Raw genomic sequence first — 9,421 nt, 5'->3', positions numbered from 1 at the left:
ATATGAACCAGTTAACAGTCCAGAACATGTTTAATTGTCTGTTTCAGATTAAAGACAATTACAATGCCAATTAGTTATGGATAATTGGACACTGGTTGCTACCATATGTAACACTTTGATTTAGATGTCACAGATACAATTATTTTGGTTCATCAGAACATCCCATTTTATGTATTTATTTTTCAGTGCATTGTATATAATTGTTTCCTAAATGTTACTCTGCACTTCTCTTATTTAAATGACAATTTTTTCCTCCAAGAAAATGAGCAGGTGTTCTTCACTGGTTGATTGAAATTGTTTGGAAATTTCAATCTTCAGTGATTTTGTGACACTTGCAAAGTGGGAAATGGTAGAAAATGTCACCGAAGTGATTATGGATATTGTTATTGCTGGAGGGAAATCAAAATGTGGCATAAAGAGAATTCAAAAGTAAAGAAAAACACCAGGAAAAGAAAGGGGGAAATGTATTTAAAAACGTTTGAAACATAGATTGAAGCTGTAAGCAAAAAATCTTTTGGGATGTGTAGGGTGTTTGTACTTAAGTCTAAACACAAGAAATTAAAAAACATTTCTATGTTTTTGGTTTTTTTTATTTTACTTATTGAATTAAGATTTCTCATCATCTCTAGTTATCTTTAAAACTATCTTGTCGCGTTGCCAAAAATACCAGCTTTGTAATTGAAAACCAGTTTTTTTAAAAGTTACTTTCACAAAATCACAGAATATTCTGAGCTGGAAGGAAGAAGTTAACCTGGAGTCTGACTCTTAGTCCTGCACTGAATACCCCCATGAGTCACACAGCCTGCCTGAGAACATTGTCCAAACACTTCAGCGCTGTCAGGCTTGATGCTGTGACCATTTTCCTGAGGACCACATTCCAGTGTCCAACCACTCTCTGTGTGAAAAAACTTTTCCTAATATCCAACCTAAACCTTCCTTTCAGGCCATTCCCTGGGGTCCTGTCACTGGTGACCACAGAGCAAAGATCAGGGTCTGCCCTTCCTCTTCCCCTCACAAGAAGCTGTAACTGCAGTGAGGTCTCCCCTCAGTCTCCTCCAGGCTGAACAGACCAAGGGACCTTTTGTCACTCCTCATACAGCTTCCCCTCAAAGCCCTTCACTATCCTTGTAAGTCTGTTTTGTATGCTCTCTAAAAATGTAATATAATTTTCATATTGTGGTGTCCAAGCCTGCCCCCCAGCATTCGAGGTGAGGCCGCCCCAGTGCAGAGCAGAGTGGGGCAATCCCTCCCTTGCCTGGCTGGCCATGCTGGGCTCGATGTCCCCCAGGATAGGGTTGGCCCTTCTGGCTGCCAGGGCACTCATATTCAACTTTTAATCAACTAGGACCCCCAGATCCTTTTCTGTGGCACTGCTTTCCAGCGTCTCACTCCCCAGTCTGTCCATACACCCAGGGTTGCTGTGCCCAGGTGCAGAATCCAGCACTTTCTCTTGTTGAAATTCATATGGTTGGTGATTGCCCAATCCTCTAATTTGTCAAGCTCTCTCTGCAGGTCATAATCATACTAAAAGGACTGGAACCCTGATAAAGGAAAGGGAAAATATTAGGGTCTTTGGCTGAATGCATCTCTGATTTAAACAAATCAATTTTTACTGCACCAATACTTAAATCTACAATACAGAAGCTCAGCTATCTTAGATCAAAAGCTGTCCTCACCACATCTGGTCCTGACTCTCACCTGTGGGCTCACAGTATAGTACATCCACAGGAAGGTGCCAGATGCTCGGGGCTGGGGCTGCCTCAGTGTCCCCCTGGCTGCCCTGCTTTGGGCTGGGATGGTAGGACCAACCCTGGCTGCCCACTAAGACCCTGACACTCTCAGATCCCAGGAAGCTGCCAGCCCCTGCACCAAACCCTTCTCCCTGGTCTCTAACTACTGCCAAGTTGTAAGGAAGTGTGTGAGCTAAAGGTATGCAAGAACTTCCAAATTAGAGACAGAATTGTAATTACTGAGAAGAGAATATTTAGCAGCTCAAGTATTTAAGAGGAATAGTTGCATAAAAGGATACAAAACCTTAAAAATAAAACCCCAGGGCACCAGACAATGGTAACTCAGAAACCTTGAGGATGTGCCTGACATAAAGAGCCCTCATGGAGCTTGGCTTGTCTTCACTTGATTGAGCATTGCCTGAACATTAAAGGCTCATTGTGTCTCCCATCAGGGGTTGTGAGCATATTAATATTACACTAACTCATTAGGCTGAACTGTCAGTTGTGTGCATTAGCTGATAACTACATTTGCACATTTAATTTCTGTATCTACAGTTTGTTGACAGTCTGTTTCCAAGTGGTATAAATAACCAAAAAAAAAAAAAAAAGGATTCAGAAATGGAGTATTAAGAATAGCTTTCATCAAAGATAGCGGCACTGTAAGAACTGCATTCATATGTTATTGGAGAGTGGCCATCTAAGAGTTGAACCATTTGTAAATAACTTAGAAAACTAAGAAATATTGATAGCTATTCAAAGAAAATATTATGGAATAATGCAAATAGAGATAGAAGTATAAAATAGCAGCATCATACCAAATAATAGCAATAGATCAGTAAATGATCTCTCAGTGTCTGGCCCTATCTCTATATATAAGTATAATCTCCAAACAGCACCAAGCTTTGACCAGATTCCAATGTTTCCATTTTAAACTGAGAAAAATCCCAGTTCAGATTTCTGTGTATGGTGTCTCCTTAAGGATTTGCAAGGCTGACAAAATTAGAAGTCCTGAGTTTTTATAATCCTGCAGATAATACTACACTCAATAGCGTACTCAATAGTGAACCTCTCAAAGAAGAGGTGAAACACTTGAAGCTTGGTTCTCCTATGTCCTGAACAACTCCGGTAATCACTGAGCTATTCTAGAGGATAAAGATTTCCTCCAAGTATAAATTTAAATATTTGTATGTTAGTGGAATTCCATCACCAACTTCTGCCTGGAACACAGTGCCACTGAGCAAAATGCTCTAGCTGTGTCCATCCAGCCAGTTCCTAATCCACTAAATGGCTCACCCTTCTAGTCCATATCTCTCCAATTTAGTCACCTATTGCAATACAGCATAAGAGTATGAGAGGAAGAAAAGCAGCTGTTACCTTCTTCTGCATTGTTTAATACCAGGGAAGTGACAGGGAAGCTGCTGTTTCATTTATGTAGCTATTATATGTTTGTTTCCTTTATAAGTCATATTATGTAGAACTCTGGATATCCTGGATCAGGACATGATGGTATACGTCCATGTGTAGGTTGCAGTTTTTCAGCAGTGCTGCTGCTTTGTTACTATAATTGTTCCCCACTTGAGACTAGAGGTCACAATGACCATAAATGTACTCTATTAAATTCCAGTTTCTTATTTTAACAAATGTAAATGGAAAATGAGATATCCCTAGCAGAACATATGAGCTAGTGATTTTGAGGTGGAATATGTATTTTATTTTTTCCTTTGTTTTCTTTTACCTACATTTAGAAATACAATCCAGAAGTTTTGTCAAGGAAAATTGACTTTATTTTGCCTCTTCTGCGCTCTCCTTATTTTGACCTCTCTTCAGTATTCAATTATTGACAAATTCACTAATTCTTATAATGTTTTAGGAAAGATAGCTTTTGCTAGTCAAAGGAATGAGGTGCTTTCCTTTCACCCACTTGACCCTCTTAGAAAAAATCCCCTAAATCTCTATGAAGAAAGGCCCATAAAAAGTAAAGAGAACTAAAATTGTGGTGTTCTAAGGAACTGTGAAAGGTCTGACATCCAGTAGGGAATAAAAGAAGCATTCATTATACTTCTCTGCCTTCCTTTGGGCTAGTTCTGGCCTGCCAGATTTGCAGGACCTCTGCAGAAATTGTATGTACTTTTCATTTGTCTTCAATATTCCTGGCAGCAGTTTTGTCAGGACTTTCACTGATTTGTATGCATTTATAATCAGAAGCTTTGTCTTCTGGCTATATAATATTCATGTACAGAATATGTTTTTCATTAGCACAAAGTGAATATGTTCTTGAAGGGAATGTATACTAATATCTCCAGGCACTGACAGAGGGTGCTTTAAATTCTCTCTCATGAAAAGGTGCATTGTACATGAAAAGTACAGATGCAAGCAATCAAATATTTTAAGACTGTTAAAAAAGAGTGTATCCACAAAAGAAATCCTTTCTGTATTATTTGAAATACATTACAATAAATAACGCAATATTTATTCTATACTGATATCACAAAATAAGCATATTCTAAAGAAAATATTAAAATAAGTATGCAGATATTTGGATGGATTTTAAAATTTAGAAAAATTTTCTTTGGGGTTGTTTTCCCAAGATTTTTTTTTTCTGAGTAACCATTTCCAATTTTTAGCAGTGTTCCAGCTCTTCAAATAAAAACCATTAATCCTTTTGAAGGAGACAGATTTTTTTCCAGGCTTTCAAAGAAATACTTGAATTAAAATCCTATCTGGAGCAAACCAATAATTAATAATTATATATTTATTTTAAAAGTAAAGTAACTAAATATGATATGATACAGATAGAGTGATAAAGTTTTTTTCAAGGACAATGAGATGCCTATGAACTTAAAATTAACAAAGTTAAAGTAAAAATAAGTTTATATACAGTTTGACACAAAAAATAGAAAATATTTAGTAAACTAAAAAACCCTGATTTTTACCCTATTTTTTTTTACACTGCCTTCTGTTAAGACATATGTTTTTGGTCTCAGTAACATTATATAAATGAACCAAAGACTTTTAACACTGTATGTTGAGAGGCATATATAATGTTACCTCTACTTTGTTCACACTTCTTTGAACTCCAGACTTTTTAGCTCATAACACTGGTCTAGATCAAAAAGTAACTAAGAGCAATTTCAATACATTCTGTTTAAGTTGTGTACACATTGATGCAATTTCAGTGAAAAAATAATTTTAACAGAGACTCTTTGAATGCCTTTTGTTTTCTAATATTTATTTACAGAACAGCTATCAGCTGTAGCAGATATATTTAAGAAGGGCAACGCATGACCAAGAAAAAATGTCCTAAAATGGGGGGTTTAAGTACTACTTATGTTTTATCTTTCTGATATTTTTTCTTGGAGTTTTTTTGCAAAGAAATTATGGAAAATTCAAATTCTCTGTCTCCATCTCCTGGCAGACAAGAACTGAAAAAAAAATGTGGACTAGAATCCACATTCTAGCTGAGGGATAAAAATTATGAGGAATTAAATTGCTGTTTCTTGACTTATTTGCAGATTTTCCCAATTTCTATAATCATTTCAAGATACTATAACATAGAGAAACAGAAAGCAATGACAATCTTATGCAGACTCAAATCACACTGACAATAACCCATAGGAGCTCTTCTTTGTCAATTTTCCATCAGAATCAAAAAGGATTATATCGTTTTATGTACAAGTCAGTAATAAATGAGGATTTGAGGATTTGATAATTAAAAGAAAACATTATTTCATTTCCATTTGTTGATATGTCTAAAAATAATCACGTTTTTGTTCCAACTAGTTTACTTAAAATAATGTACCTTTTCATGATGTTTACTGTAACATAAATTGCATTTATTTTATGTGATTGTCACATGATTTTGAGGATTACATATCCACCTCCCAGTATTACAGATATTATTACATAACATGCTCTAAAGCATTGTTTATAATTTTTTAAAATAAACAATAAAATAACATTTAGAGTTAATTATAGCAGGTATGTGTATCTTTTTTCACTAAAGCCAAAATTTTTATACTGGATGATTTTTAATACACTGATATAATTAACTCTTATGTTAGTTAAGATAACAATCAATGTCCTCTGTGGTTTAATGTAGTGCCAATAGGCAAATTAAGAATTTTCAAAATTTATGTACATTATATATTTCCTGCCTTTTCCCCCATACTCTCTACTAATTTTCATTATTAGTTCTATTTCAGAACACAACATAAAAAAGGTGAAAAGAATAAGGAATATATCATTTACTACATTAAAGACCAAAACGTGTATAATTATTTATATGCAGATTAACATTTATATTTGTATGTAAGGTTAGCAAAACGGCAGAAGGGGAAAAAGATTTTGTTGGAGCTTTTTTTCACTTATACAATATTCTCTTTGAAGAACAAAGAAAATGTAAATGAATTCTGTAACTGACCTTTACCAACAATATTGTGGAGTTTGTTGTCTTAGAGAGTATTTAATAAAACAGAAAAAACATTAAAATGTCACCTTATGACTTAGTTCTCTAGGATGTGTTTAACTCACCTCATTTGATATTCCTCCAGAGGGTAAAAAATACTATCAACAAGGTTAGAACTAGTATTTTACTCATATAGAAAGGAAGAATTATACTAGCACAGGTTTCACTACTGCCTATCTCAGTTCCAGCTTACATACAGAGTGATAAATAAGATTTATAGAGACAGCCTCCGCAGTTTAATGAGTGCTTTGAGATACAAGGTACTAGAGAAAAGGTTGCTTTTAGAAACATGCACTACTGATATTGATTTAAGAAATAGAGATATACCTTAAAAATTACAAATAGGAGTAAGAAAACATTGAAGTTTTCCACAGACAGAGGTTATGAGTTTATGTTTTCTTTAATATTTAGTCAGTATTGCAGTAATGAAGTTTAAGGCTTACTGTATTATCAAATAGAAAATAAGTTTCCAAAGTCACATTTCTATTTATCATAGATAAACACATTCACAGAAAGATACTATACAAACTGTCACTGTCATACCACTAATTACAAAATATTAGGGGTCAATTTTCCATATTAACATTAATGAAAACTCTACACAGTCATTGAGCAAAGTGTGATTGTGTGATCATAACACACTGAGGAAGACTCTAAATCATCTCAATGAAAGCCTATTCACACCTACAGTAGGTGCATCATTACCCTCTAACACCTGAACAGCTTCTGTGGGATTCTAAAACTCATTTCCACTATATGAAATACAAGGAATTATTATAACTCATTAAGACTATTAGAATATTTTTTAATACCTACCTTAGAAACTTATTAAAAAATCTCCCCTTTATTCATTTAATCACATTGAATATGTGAAATGTTTTCAGATATAAATAAGTGTATGCTTCCTTTAGCCTACTGTTTTTACAATTCATGAAAATTTTTTACATTATTTAGTGTTTTGCTGGCATTGCTTGTAGCTTCCTATATGGCTCTTCTAAAAAATAAAACATATCAATCAACAGTGCAAGGTTTGTGAATGCAATGTAAACAAAAAATCAGAGTAGCTGGAGCTCAACTGTTATATTTCTCGCTCAAGAGATCAATGAGACTAGAATCAGTGTGAAGCAAAGCTATTCCATGTAGTTTTCTATGAATATATATATGAACATAAATCTCTCCTATGAATTGTGAAAAAGAAAATAAATTTGGATGCTTATTTAAAGTATAAATTGATTGTTTAGTATGTGACTTTCAAAGTTTTCTCCTTAAAACTTGAAAATAGTTGTTACTGAGCTCTTCTGCCTCAGCAAGGAACATCCTTTGCTTGCAGAGCTGCACTAGGAAATGTAAAATTCAATTTTTCGTGTTTTCATCCCTGATTCAGAGAACTCTAGGCAAAAGAAAAACAATAAAGATCCTCTTTGGCTAATAGAAATTAATGTATGTACTTAATATAGTTAGTATATTCAATACACATATTTTTCTGCTGGGTCAGCCTCTGTTACATTTTGATATTTTTTTTAATTTAATGGGAGATTTTTCATTTTGTACTTCAGCTACCTGCAGAAATACATATCACATGGCAGTCACCTCTCCAGCTTCATAACTCCAGAAGACAGACTGGTTTTGCAGAACTTACCAGAAAGAGACATTTTTCACCCCGTGTTTCACCTATACTTTGTTACAGCCTCATTCAGATGGTATAAGTGGATTTTAGATTTGTGCATCAAAGCATCAATTTGTATTGAGTTTGTCACTGAACATGCAATGTGACATACATCACCTGTCACTTGCAAGGATGCATTTACCATGAGGACACAACACAATTCCATCTGACAGGCAAGAAGTTTCACTTTGCTACTCCCTCCGTACTAAATTTTGTACTGTAACTGCGTCTTAATATGCTGGGATAAGTGTCTCCACCTCAGAAAGATACATTTCCCTTTTTGCCTGAGAAGATCATGGAATAGATCCTTCTAGAAGCTGTGCTAAGATCCATGGAGGACAAGGAGGTACAGCTCCACCAAAGGCAATTCCATCCTGACCAACACAGTGGCCTCCTGTGATGGAGTGACGGCCTCAGGGGACTGGGGCAGAATAGTGCAACAGATGTCATTTGCCTGAACTTCGTAAAGCCTTTGACAGTCCCCCACAACATCCTGCTCTCTGCACTGGAAAGGGATGGATCCAATGGATGGACTGTTTAGTGGATTAGGAATTGGTTGGATGGTCGCATCCAGAGGGCAGCGGTCAATGGTTCAGAGTCCCCACAGAAGTCAGTGACAAGTGGTGCCCCTCAGGAGTCCATACCTACATTAATGGCACAGACAAAAAGATCAAGTGCACCCTTAGCAATTTTGCAAACAACACCATGCTGAGTGCTGTAGTGACACACCTGAAGGACAGGATGCCTTCCAGAGGGACCCAGAAAAGCTTGAGAAGTGGCCCAGGGGAATGTCATTATGCTTATCATGACCAAATGCAAGGTGCTTCACCTGGGTCAGGGCAACCCCCAGTATCAATCCAGGCTGGGGATCAACAGATCCAGAGCAGCCCTGCTGAGAAGGACTTGGGAGTGCTGGTGGGTAAGAGGCTGAATAAGAGATGGCATCATGTGGGCCAGAAAGGCAATTGTCTCCTGGGCTGCATCAAAAGCATTGTGGTGAGCAGGGCAAAGGAGGGAATTCTGCCCTACTACTACACTCTGGTGAGAACCCACCTGCAGTGCTGCATTCAGCTGTGGAGCCCTTGGAAGAGAAAGGGCATTGATGTCTTGGAGCTAGTCCAGATTGGCCAACAAGTTGGTCAGGGGGATAGAACACCTCTACTTTGAGGGAGGCTAAGAGAATTGGGATTGCTCATCCTGGAGAAGAGATGGTCTTTGGGCGACCTAATTGCAGCCTTCCAGTACCTGAAGGGAGCTTACAAGAAAAGCAGAGACTTTATTAGGGCATACAATGACAGGAAAAAGAAGAATGACTTTAAATTGAAGAAAAGTAGGTTTAGATTAGATGCTAGGACAAAGTTCTTTACTGTGAGGGTAATGAGGCACTGGAACAGTTTGCAGAGTAAAGTTGTGGATGCCCTATGCCTGGCCATGTTTAATGTCAGGCTGGATTGGGCTTTGAGCAGCCTTGTTTATCAGAAAGTGTCTCTGCCCATGGCAGTGAGGCTAGAACTATATGATCCCTGAGGTCCTTTTGAATCCAAACCTTTCTATGATTAT

Source organism: Taeniopygia guttata, chromosome 3, assembly GCF_048771995.1.
Source record: "Taeniopygia guttata chromosome 3, bTaeGut7.mat, whole genome shotgun sequence".
Taxonomy (NCBI): Eukaryota; Metazoa; Chordata; class Aves; order Passeriformes; family Estrildidae; genus Taeniopygia; species Taeniopygia guttata.
The sequence above is the reverse complement of the archived record's forward strand: the minus strand, read 5'-3'. Positions refer to the sequence as shown.